The sequence below is a fragment of the Pelophylax lessonae genome, assembly GCF_965119305.1.
Source record: "Pelophylax lessonae genome assembly, chromosome: 2".
Classification (NCBI taxonomy): Eukaryota; Metazoa; Chordata; class Amphibia; order Anura; family Ranidae; genus Pelophylax; species Pelophylax lessonae.
In genome coordinates, this window is record NC_138769.1 from 598,108,231 (window position 1) to 598,121,602 (window position 13,372).

Here is a 13,372-nt window from a genome sequence, read left to right on the forward strand (position 1 = left end):
TTCTCAAATGCCTTTACCTACTTTTCCATCTGCTTCCTGACACTCTGCTCAAATACTGGAGCCAAAGGAAAAACCTAGTATTTTTGGGAATGGAAGAACATATGACTCACTTGGTGTGACAGAATCGGGCAATCATGCTGTTATACAGGGAGTCCAAGGTCCTATGTTGGCTACAACTGCAGTGACTCATAACTTACACAGAGCTCATAGTACATGAATGAGGCATTGAGGAAGCAAGTGTACGCTTCTGAGATATGCATTCTATTGAACTTGTTCTTTATCCTGTATCTAAAAGCAAACACACACACACATCATAGGTTGAACTGGATGGACTGATGTCTTTTTTCAACCTCACTAACTATGTAACTATGAGCAATCTACGTGTCCACTTTAGGTTAGCCTTTAAAGCATGAGTGTCCAACCTTTTGGCTTCTCTGGGCCACATTGAGTGTAGAGAAATTTTCCCGGGCCGCATATAAAATGTATACTATAGTTAAGGTATATAAGTAATAAAATGCCGCCGTGCCCTTACTGCAACACCCCCCCCCCCCCCCACACCGCACTAATTTAACACAACTAGAGGATAATCAAATGAAATGGAATCAGTATACAGAGGTTTACTTCTTCTGAGAGATATTAAAGGAACCATCTAACCATTATGACCACTTCAGTGATTTGAAGTGGTCGTGGTGGTAGGAGTCAGAAACACTGCAGCTGGGGGGTAGTTGCAGCTAGGCAGCCAGAAAATGTCATGTCCTAATCATACATGTATGAACAAGGACATGACATATTATGACAAAACACAACTACTGAAGTTATTGAAAAACATATTGCAACATTTTACACACGCTAATGCACATACCTTTTCTACTTATTTTGCAGACTGTTGGCGGTTACTGCTGGTGCGGTTACTGCTGGTGGATAATGCTGGTGGGAACTGCTGGTGCAGTTACTGCTAGCGGTTACTGCTGGCGGGTAGTGCTGGTCATGACGTCAGGTACTGCTGGAGGAAGCAGCGGCTGCAGTAGAGAGCAGAGCCAATGCTTCCAGTATGGCTCCTCCTGCACAGGCGGAGGAGGAGTGCATTTCATATCACTCCGCCTGTGACAGAGCCGGAACTATACAGGAAGCAGCGGCTCTGTCACTGACTGCAGACATCCTAAGTCTCCCGCGGCATCCGTGAGATCCCACGGCACTTGCAGCCTAGTGCGTGCCCATCCAATGCAGCCTAAACAGCGCCCATCCAATGCAGCTTCACCAGTGCGTGCCTATCCAATGCAGCCTGATCAGTACCCATCCAATGCAGCCTCACCAGTGCATGCCCATCCAATGCAGCCCAATCAGTGCCCATCCAATGCAGCCTCACCAGTGCATGCCCATCCAATGCAGCCTGATCAGTGCCCATCCAATGCAGCCTCACCAGTGCAAGCCCATCCAATGCATCCTGATCAGTGCCCATTCAATTCAGCCTCACCAGTGCCCATCCAATGCAGCCTCACAAGTGCGTGCCTATACAATGCAGTCTCACTAGTGCATGCCCATACAATGCAGCTTCATCAATGTGTGCCCATCCAACGCAGCCTGATCAGTGCCCATACAATACAGCCTCACAAGTGCATGCCCATACAATGTAGCCTGATCAGTGCCCATCCAATGCAGCCTCCCCAGTGCGTGCCCATCCAATGCAGCCTGATCAGTGTCCATCCAATGTAGCCTCACCAGTGCATGCCCGTCCAATGCAGCCTGATCAGTGCCCATCCAATGCAGCCTCACCAGTGCGTGCCCATCCAATGCAGCCTCACCAGTTCGTGCCCATCTAATGCAGCTTCATCAGTGTGTGCCCATCCAATGCAGCCTGATCAGTGCCCATCCAATGCAGCCTCACCAGTGCGTGCCCATCCAATGCAGCCTCACCAGTGCGTGCCTATCCAATTCAGTCTCACTAGTGCATGCCCATCCAATGCAGCTTCCCCAGTGTATGTCCATCTAATGCAGCCTGATCAGTGACCATCCAATGCAGCCTCACAGGTGCGTGCCTATCCAATGCAGTCTCACTAGTGCATGCCCATCTAATGCAGCTTCATCAGTGTGTGCCCATCCAAAGCAGCCTGATCAGTGCCCATACAATGCAGCCTCACAAGTGCATGCCCATCCAATGAAGCCTGATCAGTGCACATCCGATGCAGCCTCACCAGTGCATGCCCATCCAATGCAGCCTGATCAGTGTCCATCCAATGTGTCCTTACCAGTGCATACCCATCCAATGCAGCCTGATCAGTGCCCATCAAATGCAGCCTCTCTAGTGCATGCCTATCCAATGCAGCCTCACTAGTGCATGCCCATCCAATGCAGCTTCACCAGTGCGTGCCCATTCAATGCAGCCTGATCAGTGCCCATCCAATGCAGCCTCACCAGTGCATGCCCATCCAATTCAGCCTGATCAGTGCCCATCCAATGCAGTCTCACCAGTGCGTGCCTATCCAATGCAGCCTCACTAGTGCATGCCCATCCAATGCAGCTTCACAAGTGCGTGCCCATCCAATGCAGCCTGATCAGTGCCCATCCAATGCAACCTCACAAGTGCATGCCTATCCAATGCAGCCTGATCAGTGCCCATCCAATGCAGCCTCACCAGTGCATGCCCATCCAATGCAGCCTAATCAGTGTCCATCTGATGTAGCCTCACCAGTGCATTCCCATCCAATGCAGCCTCACCAGTGTGTGCCCATCCAATGCAGTCTGCAATAAAGAGAGAGGAGAGCCGCTGGATTACACAGAGTGGGGATCTCCCGCTTACCTGGCGAGCACTGTCATACGAAGTCCCGCCTCCTGGACCTACTCCTATGATAGACATCACCAATGTGCTGCCTTCTTGACTTTAGGCACAAAAGTACACATGGCTAGGTAAGAGGTAGATCAGTGCAGTTAGCGCAGCTATCTCCCCCACTGAGCTATTGTGTTCTGACAGGGAGACTGTGCTTTTCGGATGCTGGTTTTCCAGCATGCCAGTTCGATACAAGCTGGTCGTTGGACAAGCTTCTGTGGGACATACTGCTGTACACACTGGCTAAAAGTAAGTGGGTTTCTGTTGAACTGCCAAATACCAGCACATATTCAGTCTGTGTGTACCAGCTTTTAGGATCCGTTTGTCTGTGTTTGATCTGGCCATCAGCCTCCTGACTCTGCTACTGTCGGCTGTTTGCTCTGGCCATCTGTATGAAGACCTTTGTCACTCTAGGAATCTGCCCTGTTTGTTGGTTGGCTGTCGCCTCTGATAGCACAGTAGATGCACCAATAGTTATGCATAAGGGATCTTCATATTTAGGTAGTTTGCTTTTACATATAACTGTTGATTTTCTCACATATCACAAACATATGACATTAGAGAAAAAATACTGCCATCTACCAAATATAAGGATACAGTGGGGATCGAAAGTTTGGGCACCCCAGGTTAAACTTTGTATTAATGTGCATAAAGAAGCCAAGGAAAGATGGAAAAATCTCCAAAAGGCATCAAATTACAGATTAGACATTCTTATAATATGTCAACAAAAGTTAGATTTTATTTCCATCATTTACACTTTTAAAATAACAGAAAACAAAAAAATGGCGTCTGCAAACGTTTGGGCACCCTGCAGAGTTAATATCTTGTACTGCTCCCTTTGGCAAGTATCACAGCTTGTAATCGCTTTTTGTAGCCAGCCAAGAGTCTTTCAATTCTTGTTTGAGGTATCTTTGCCCATTCCTCCTTACAAAAGTCTTCCAGTTCTTTGAGATTTCTGGGCTGTCTGTCACGCACTGCTCTTTTAAGGTCTATCCATAGATTTTCAATTATGTTGAGGTCAGGAGATTGTGAAGGCCATGGCAAAACCTTCAGTTTACGCCTCCTGATGTAATCCCCCGTGGAGCCATCCTCTCTTTAACTTCAGCTTTTTCACAGATGGCATCAAGTTACCATCCAAAATTTGCTGAAATTTTATTGAATCCATTTTTCCTTCTACTCGTGAGATGTTCCCTGTGCCACTGGCTGTAATACAACCCCAAAGCATGATTGATCCACCCCCATGCTTAACAGTTGGACAGAGGTTCTTTTCATTAAATTCTGTGCCCCTTCTTCTCCAAACGTACCTTTGCTCATTCCGGCCAAAAAGTTAAATTTTAACCTCATCGGTCCACAGAACTTGTTTCCAAAATGCATCAGGCTTGTCTATATTTTCATTTGCAAAGTTTAAACGCTGATTTTTGTGGTGAGGACGTAGAAGAGGTTTTCTTCTGATGACTCTTCCATGAAGACCATATTTGTACAAGTATCTCTTTATAGTGGAATAGTGTACCACAACTCCAGTGTCTGCCAGATCTTTTTGTAGCCAGCCAAGAGTCTTTCAATTCTTGTTTGAGGTATCTTTGCCCATTCCTCCTTACAAAAGTCTTCCAGTTCTTTGAGATTTCTGGGCTGTCTGTCACGCACTGCTCTTTTAAGGTCTATCCATAGATTTTCAATTATGTTGAGGTCAGGAGATTGTGAAGGCCATGGCAAAACCTTCAGTTTACGCCTCCTGATGTAATCCCCCGTGGAGCCATCCTCTCTTTAACTTCAGCTTTTTCACAGATGGCATCAAGTTACCATCCAAAATTTGCTGAAATTTTATTGAATCCATTTTTCCTTCTACTCGTGAGATGTTCCCTGTGCCACTGGCTGTAATACAACCCCAAAGCATGATTGATCCACCCCCATGCTTAACAGTTGGACAGAGGTTCTTTTCATTAAATTCTGTGCCCCTTCTTCTCCAAACGTACCTTTGCTCATTCCGGCCAAAAAGTTAAATTTTAACCTCATCGGTCCACAGAACTTGTTTCCAAAATGCATCAGGCTTGTCTATATTTTCATTTGCAAAGTTTAAACGCTGATTTTTGTGGTGAGGACGTAGAAGAGGTTTTCTTCTGATGACTCTTCCATGAAGACCATATTTGTACAAGTATCTCTTTATAGTGGAATAGTGTACCACAACTCCAGTGTCTGCCAGATCTTTCTGGAGGGATCGTGCAGTCAAACGTGGGTTTTGAATTGTTTTTCTCACAATCCTGCAAGCTGTTCTGTCTGATATTTTTCTTGGTCTTCCAGATCTTGCTTTAACATCCACTGTTCCTTATGACTGCCATTTCTTAATTACATTCCGAACAGAGGATATTGACATCTGAAAACGCTTTGCTATCTTCTTATAGCCTTCTCGAGCTTTGTGAGCGTCAACTATTTTCAGTTTCAGTTTTCTAGACAAATGCTTAGAAGATCCCATGGTGCTGATTATTGGGGCAAGGTCAGATGAGTCTGGGCATTTAAAACCTTTGAGATTGACATCACCTGGTCTTCCCAGATGATAATTGAGAACAATCCATGACACTGGCAGGTTTTAGCCTTGCAAAGGGGGCAGTGCATGCTATAAATTCTGCAGGGTGCCCAAACTTTTGCAGACACCATTTTTTTGTTTTCTATAATTTTGAAAGTGTAAATGATGGAAATAAAATCTAACTTTTGTTGACATATTATAAGAATGTTGAATCTGTAATTTAAAGCCTTTTGGAGATTTTTCCATCTTTCCTTGGCTTTATGCACATTAATACAAATTTTTACCTGGGGTGCCCAAACTTTCGATCCCCACTGTACATTTAACACTAATTACTTATATTTGTTTACTGTATTTTTGAAAATATGAGGGGGCACAGGATTCATGTGCTGAACATAGCCACTAAACCTGAATCCTGTAATTGAACTGACTTTAAATCTAAATCTAATGATTAGAACTATAAAGCTACTCAGCATAAACAAAATCTTCATATTCTATGCCTTGCTGAGTGTCATAACAAAGACCCGTATACTCTTAACCACCAATGGGGATCTGCAAAGGAAAGCATTCAATCAGATTTAGATTTGTGGAATATGTCCCACAGAGAGAAGTACGGTAAAATGCAGTTAACAGTGAATTAATATTGTAAGAAATGTGTAACAGTTCATTAAGTTTGATTTAGGTCTGCAGGCTACAAGTTGTAAGTGAAACAGCACTTCCTTTTTCAGCTCGTTGCATGTTTTTCATGAATTAACATACCTGAGAACTTTTAAAAAGCAGCTGGGTCAAAAATCCAAGAAAAAAATTACAGTAACTCTTCAATTGAAAAAAATACACATTGTATGTTTTTCAAATTTTAGCCAACTACTATGAGTATGTTTTTTTTTTTTTTATAGCTTATGTAATTCTTTGTTTTTTAAATGCCATATACAAAAGGTCTTCCCTCTGCAGTGTGTAGCAGTGTGGATTCTGCCCTGGGACCACCTGCAGCCCTCTAGCGATACCCTGGCCTTTGAAAAAAACATTGCGCTTAAATTTTTTTCTACACTTTTCATTGAACATCATATTTCTGTGGGTTTTACTAGTGGAGAATGAGGTTATAATATACAGCGCTGCATTGAATGTATTACTGGATATGACAGTTGGTATATTTGGCACAGCTGGTGGATTTCAGACTCTCTAGCACTAGTTAAGATCTCCAGTGCTGGCAGTTTACAGCAACTGTTCATTTAAAGCTTAACTCCAGGCAGCTATAAAACAACACCATTTAATCCATTTATGTATTAATTAAAACAGGGCCTATACTAAGGAAACCTTATCCTTGACAAGTCAGTTGTGAAGAATATAACACTTACAGTTGGCATTCTCCAGCTGCTCTTTTGCCTAGCCACATTTTTAAATTTTGTGATGTGCAGATGTGCTACTGCTTGTTAGCCAACATACTAGTTGATATGTGGGCTGTTACATGGCAGACTTTCCTGTTCCTAGACCCAGCCCCTGAGGATGCAATCAATGTCATCCAGTAACTGGTAGCAGCAGTCAGTAGGATATGTCTCTGATGATGTCAAAATCCTGATATGGACCTGTGATATAAGAATTAAGGAAGCCTAGGCTGTCTAAGAACTTTGTAATTGGGAATTATATGCTACAAATATTTTTTTATTACTTACTGGCATTGGTGCATTTAAGTGCAGCCACTAGATGTATTTTTAGGCAGGGATTAGAACAACTGTTGGGCCTCTACTGCTATCTGGGAATTTAAGGAACATTTGCAACAGGGGCACAAGCTGCAATAAAAAGCTGACGTGGGTTCTAAGCTTCCCCTACTATACTAAAAAAAGGTTTATTTTCTCTCTGTATCACTGTTAAGCTGGTCATACATGTATCAGTTTGTGTTTGATCAGCCAGCAGGCTGATTGAAAAAAACTGAACAGATTCCCCCATCCACACAATCAAGGTGGTTGGGGGGATCCTCTTTGCTGTGTCATTGTATTCTTACAGCTGGGACTCCTCCACCTTAAGAATACACAAATCAGTGCTGCAACTGGTTGGCTGCAGCACTGATGGAAGCAAAATTTTCCAACAAGTCAGTTTTAGAACAGTCGATCCTTGGATTGACTGCTCTCGAACGGGAATGACCATAGATGGATTGAAGTTCATCCAATCCCTCCTGAACTGGCCGAATTTGGATCCATGGCCAATTTTTAGGATATTCTGTCACATTCTGTCTGGTGAAACCGTTATCACAAAGATGGTAGGCAAGGGGAAATCTCTCTAAAATAACCCAAGATAGCAGTAAAAGCTCAAGAGGGGATCTAATCCACCCCCATAGCTAAAAAAAAAAAAATTGTCTTGAATCAGCACAGTAGCTGAAATAGGAATTTTCATTAATATGAAATAATTGCACTTAATTCTTCTGGCTTTTTTTCCCCAACTTCAAAGATTTTTTTCACTTCTCAGCTTTTCAAATATCTAAAAATTGAAAAAAATATTTCAAATATCTAGTTTGAACTCTGATAGGCCAAAGAAAAATGTATGCCATGATATGGCCAAGTGTGGTGAAGCATAAAGAAATGATCACCCTGATATTGATTAAAAAAAAGTGCCATAGTGTTTGACATGCTGCATTTTGATTTACTGTATAGAGAGGTTGACTGCTTTCAGCTACTCTACCCTGATCATGAGTTTTCAGTGAGATTTCTGCTTACAAGAAAACATACATTTACATCTCCACCACTCAGTGCTCTAAGCACTATGGTAGATCCCCTTTATTATTACTGGAGTAAGTACTGGGATTTATATTAGCATTTTATAGGCATACACCAGCTCAGCCAGTCTCAACCTTTATCATGTCAAGGACCTCAAATTTCTTGGAGTTATAAGGACTGCCTTCATTATAGGGATAGTTTTCTTTCTTAAGAAATGAAGATGCAAATGTGTTTGTTATACAATACAGTAATGTGTTATTACAGATAGAACTGAAATATTTGAGAGCATAAAAGGAACTGAAATATTTGAGAGCATAAAAATAATTTACAGAAAGTTTTATTTTGGTTTGTGCCCAGCAGGGTGAGTGCAGAAAGCCACAAATTGGTCTGTGTGGCAATTTCTGCATTAACTAACTTGGTTCCAAGTTAAGTTTGTCCTTGTGATTAAAGATGGTGTACTTTATCAAGCTTGGGGAAATTATGTCATTAAAAGGATGCACAAGGAGCCTTAGCACCTCATTAATGTTCTGGAAATGGGGCTAGTTTTAGAAACCCCCCCCCCCCCACTGGGGGCTACTCAACCCACATGCAAGAAAGAAGATCCATTGATTACTCAATCCACACTAACAGCATGGATGGAGGAAGCTTCACTGTATTTAGGCAGCCACAGCATTGGCAGCAGCAATTACAATTTGGCTGGTAATTTTCCATCAGGCTCAGTTGATTTTTTTATTTGACTTTTGTCGAATCAGGTGGTGCTTGCAATGCCACCCCTGGTGGAAATTTGATAATTCAGCAGAAATCTGCCAAAATTCTAGTCATCTTTGGCGGCCTTAAATGCCATTTAGCAAACCCTGAACTAGATGTAAACCTTAACTGGGTGACATTTAGTTTGCTAAAGTACCAAGCATAAATAAATGCCACTTTTAACCACTTAAGCCCCGGAAGATTTTACCCCCTTCCTGACCAGGGTTTTTTTGCGATTTTTTACTGCGTGACTTTAACGGACAATTGCACGGTCGTGCGATGCTGTACCTAAACTAATTTGACGTCCTTTTTTTCCCACAAACAGAGCTTTCTTTTGGTGGTATTTGATCACCTGTGCGATTTTTTGATCATGTGCTATAAACAAAAAAAGAGCGTCAATTTTGCAAAAATAATATTTTTCACATTTTTTTATATGAAATTCCCAAAAAATAAAAATGTAAAAATCAAAATTTTTTAATATTTTTGGCCAATTTGTTTTATGTTACATATGTTTGGTAAAAAAAAATCGCAAAAAGCGTATTTTGATTGGTTTGCACAAAAATTATCGCGTTTACGAACAAAGGGAAAGATTTTTGTCATTTTTGGTGTTTTTTTTTTTTAACGAGTAATGGCGGCAATCTGCGATTTTTTTTGCAGGACTGCGACATTGCGGCGGACAGATCGAACCCTTGACTGACATTTTTGGGGCTACCAGTGACATTACTGCAGTAATCAGTGCTATACATATGCTCTGTTACTGTAAAAATGACACTGGCAGGGAAGGGGTTCACTTTATTGGAGAGGGAGGGGTTAAGTGTGTCCTAGGGGCGTGTTTCTAACTGTGATGGGACATGGCTACTACTGTAAAAACAGAGATCAATGGTCCTACATAGTAGAACCGTCTGATCTCCATTTTTACACAGGGGAGAATGACAGGCGGCTTGTTTACATTAGCCGCCTGCCTTTCTCCCTTCCCGGCGAACAATCGGGATTGACCGCCGGACATCGGGTACGCCGGTCACACGCACTGACTTGTTAGGGAACGAGCTGGGGCGGGCCGCCTGCTATTGGCTCACAAGCCGGTGACAGGCTAGTGACGTACCGGTACGTCACTTCGCCTGGCCGGGGCTGGCCGTCGCAGTATATGTACTTGCGGCGGTGGGCAAGTGGTTAAATACTGTTTTCTCCTTTCTATAATCCTTTTTTATGCCTCATTGCTGCTGATCTCCTCAAGCATCTTTTAGCCACTTCCTGTATGTATGTTTTTGCTCCAACAGCGGCTACACATCATTGCCCTAGACCAGATTCCTGATCGTGACAATGATGGACCATGGCTGCCTAATGTATTTCAACAAGGCCACTTGTGGACTTCCCAAGGGGCGCAGGTGACAATGTAGGACCACAATTTGAAGACAAATGTCAATCCATAACAGCAGGTGCCTGAACAAGGACCTTCATGGTTGGATCAGCTAGCGTTAATTGCATTACTATGGTAAAGCCTACAAAGGATTTTCATGATTGGGTTTAGATCCACATTAAATATTATTCCAGCTTAATGTATCAGGGCCGGTGAGTATTGTGAAGATAATTCTAGTGCTCGATACAGACAGTAGCAGTTGCTGCTCTTGACCTATACAGGCTAGTAAACTGGAAGCTCCTATCCTAAAACAACCTTCATAACATAATGAGGTGTGTGGGGACCCCTTTTTAAATATTGAACAACTTTTGTGTATACATCTACAGCTCGCTGATCAGATCCAATGTCCCGTGAGCTGTAGATCTAAAAAAGTTTTTTAAGAGTTCACAGAGATCTAAGACTTTTTGCCTAGGGTTCCTCCACAGTAAAAAGATTGAGAAATACTGGCATTTAACATTACATTGAGATGGCATAAAATGATCAGTCTCTATTGTACTGCAGTATTAGGTCTCTCATTCTACCAGTTTAAGACTCTTGCATTAGGAATTTCCACACAGAAATTCCAAATGACACCACAGGAAAGTTAAACCTGCCAAATACTTAATTGTAATTGTTGTTATAGAATAAAAGGAGAGCAATGAAAGCATTTCCATCGCAATGATGACAAGATTTTCTGGAAAGGGAATATATTTGCATGCTCTTGGTATACCATATTGTGGTGATGCATCTACAGCAGTATTGCCAGCCTATCAGATTGAAATTTACTGACACGACACCCAAAACTTACTGGCACAGACAAGTTTTTAATGGCATTTTACAAAAGTTACAAATCTAGAGTTTAAACTACATATTTCAGAATTTAGGCTGCAAACAACTACAATATGCAAATAGCAATGTAATTTAAAGTGAATATTAAGGTAAAAAAACATATTGCTGTTTTTTTCAATATAATAAGGGCGGATTTTTTAGCCCATCAGTTTTTGTCACCTATGTCCAACTGGAGAGATTTCCTCCTAATTTGTATTCCATAGCCACCACAGAAAGTAAGGGAAAATGCCAGGTAGGCGCTAGGATCACCAGAATTTGTGCCCCCAATTCTAAAGACCTCCTGTCTCCATCACACCATCCCTTCATCACCCTCTGTCTCCATCCCTCCACCTACTCCTGTCTCCATCACACCATCCCTCCATCACCTCCTGTCTCAATCCCTCCAGTCTCCATCTCCCCAACACCTTCTGCCTCCATTCCTCCAACACCTCCTGTCTCCATCTCTCCATCCCCTCCTGTCTCCAACACATCCTGTCTCCATCACCTCTTGCATCATCCCTCCATCACCTCCAGTCTCCACCCCTCCATCACCATCAGTCTCCATCCCTCCATCACCTTCAGTCTCCATCCCTCCAGTCTCCATCGCTCCCTATCTCCATCACCTCCTGCCTCCATCACCTCCTGTCCCCATCCCTCCATCACCTTCATCAGTCTCCATCCCTCCAGTCTCCATCACCTCCTGCCTCCATCCCTTTATCACCCCCAGTTTCCATCCCTCCATCACCTTCTGCCTCCATTATCTCCTGCCTCCATCCCCTCCTGTCTCCATCACCTCCTGTCTCCATTCCTCCCTCACCTCCTGTCTCCATCGCTCCATCACCTCCTGCCTCCATACCTTTATCACCGCCTGTCTCCATCCCTCCAGTCTCCATCACCTCCTGTCTCCATCACCTCTAGCCTCCATCTCTCTATCACCTCCTGCCTCCTTCCCTGTATCCCCTCCTGCCTCCATCCCCTCTTGTCTCCGCCACCTCCTGTCTCCATCCCTCCATCACCTCCTGTCTCTATCCCTCCATCACCTCCCGCCTCCATCCCTCCTGTCTCCATCTCTCCATCATCTCTAGCCTCAATCTCCCCATCACCCCTTGCCTCTATTCTTCTGTCCCCTCCTCTTTCCATCACCTCCTGCCTCCATCCCTCCTGCCTCCATCCTTTTATCATCTCCAGTTTCCATCCCCTCCTATCTCCATCCCTCCATTACCTCCTGCATCCATCTATACATCACCTCCTGTCTCTATCCCTCTATCATCCCTTGCCTCCATCACTTCTTGCCTCCATCCCTTTATCACCTCCAGTCTCCATCCCTCCATCACCTCATGCTTCCATTCCCTCCTGTCTCCATCACCTCCTGTCTCCATCCCTGCTGCCTTCATACCTTTATCACCACATCTCCATCCCTCCATCCCCTCCTGTCTCCATCGCCCCAGTTTCTATCCCTCCTGCCTCCATCCTTCTAGTCTCTATCACCTCCTGCCTCCATCCCTCTAGTCTCCATCACCTCCAGGCTCCATCACCTCCAGCCTCCGTCCCTCTAGTCTCCATCACCTCCAGCCGCCATCACCTCCAGTCTCCATCATCTCCAGTCTCCATCACCTCCAGCCTCCATCCATCTAGTCTCCATCACCTCTAGCCTCTATCACCTCCAGCCTCCATCCCTCTAGTCTCCATCAACCCCAGCCTCCATCACCTCTAGTTTCCATCACCTATAGTCTCCATCCCCTCCAGCCACATTCACATCCAGCCTCCATCACCTCCAGTCTCCATCACCACCACTCTCCATTACCTTCAGCCTCCATCCCTCTAGACTCCATCACCTCCACTCTCCATCACCTCCAGCCTCCATCCCTCTAGACTCCTTCACCTTCTGTCTCCTTCTGTCCTTCTCCATCATTCCTTTATCCTTTCCATCCAAATCTCCAACCCATCCTCTATTTATTACCTCATCCCTTCATCACTTTCTCCCTTCATCTCTCTATAACCCCATGATGCCATCCTTCTATCCACAAAGGTGATTGAAAGCAAGACTGCATGTACATATGTGGGACGTATCATCAGATATCTTAAGGTAAGGAAGTCTGAGAAAGCAGGCTTGCCTTGCTTGTGTGCCTGCCCTGGGTTGGTCTGTTCGTGCTGTGGATGCCTGGGCAGCTGCTGGGCTGGTGCGTGACTCTGTAACTGACTCCCTGTGGAATCTGGATGGCCTGGACACTGCACCAGACCACCACGATGGCTCGCCCATTTCAGTTGCTCAGCTCCTGATTTTTTTTTTAAGGCTGGCTGGCCTGGGCGGGATGCACCATGACATCACTCGCCTTGCCTCGCCAGTAACG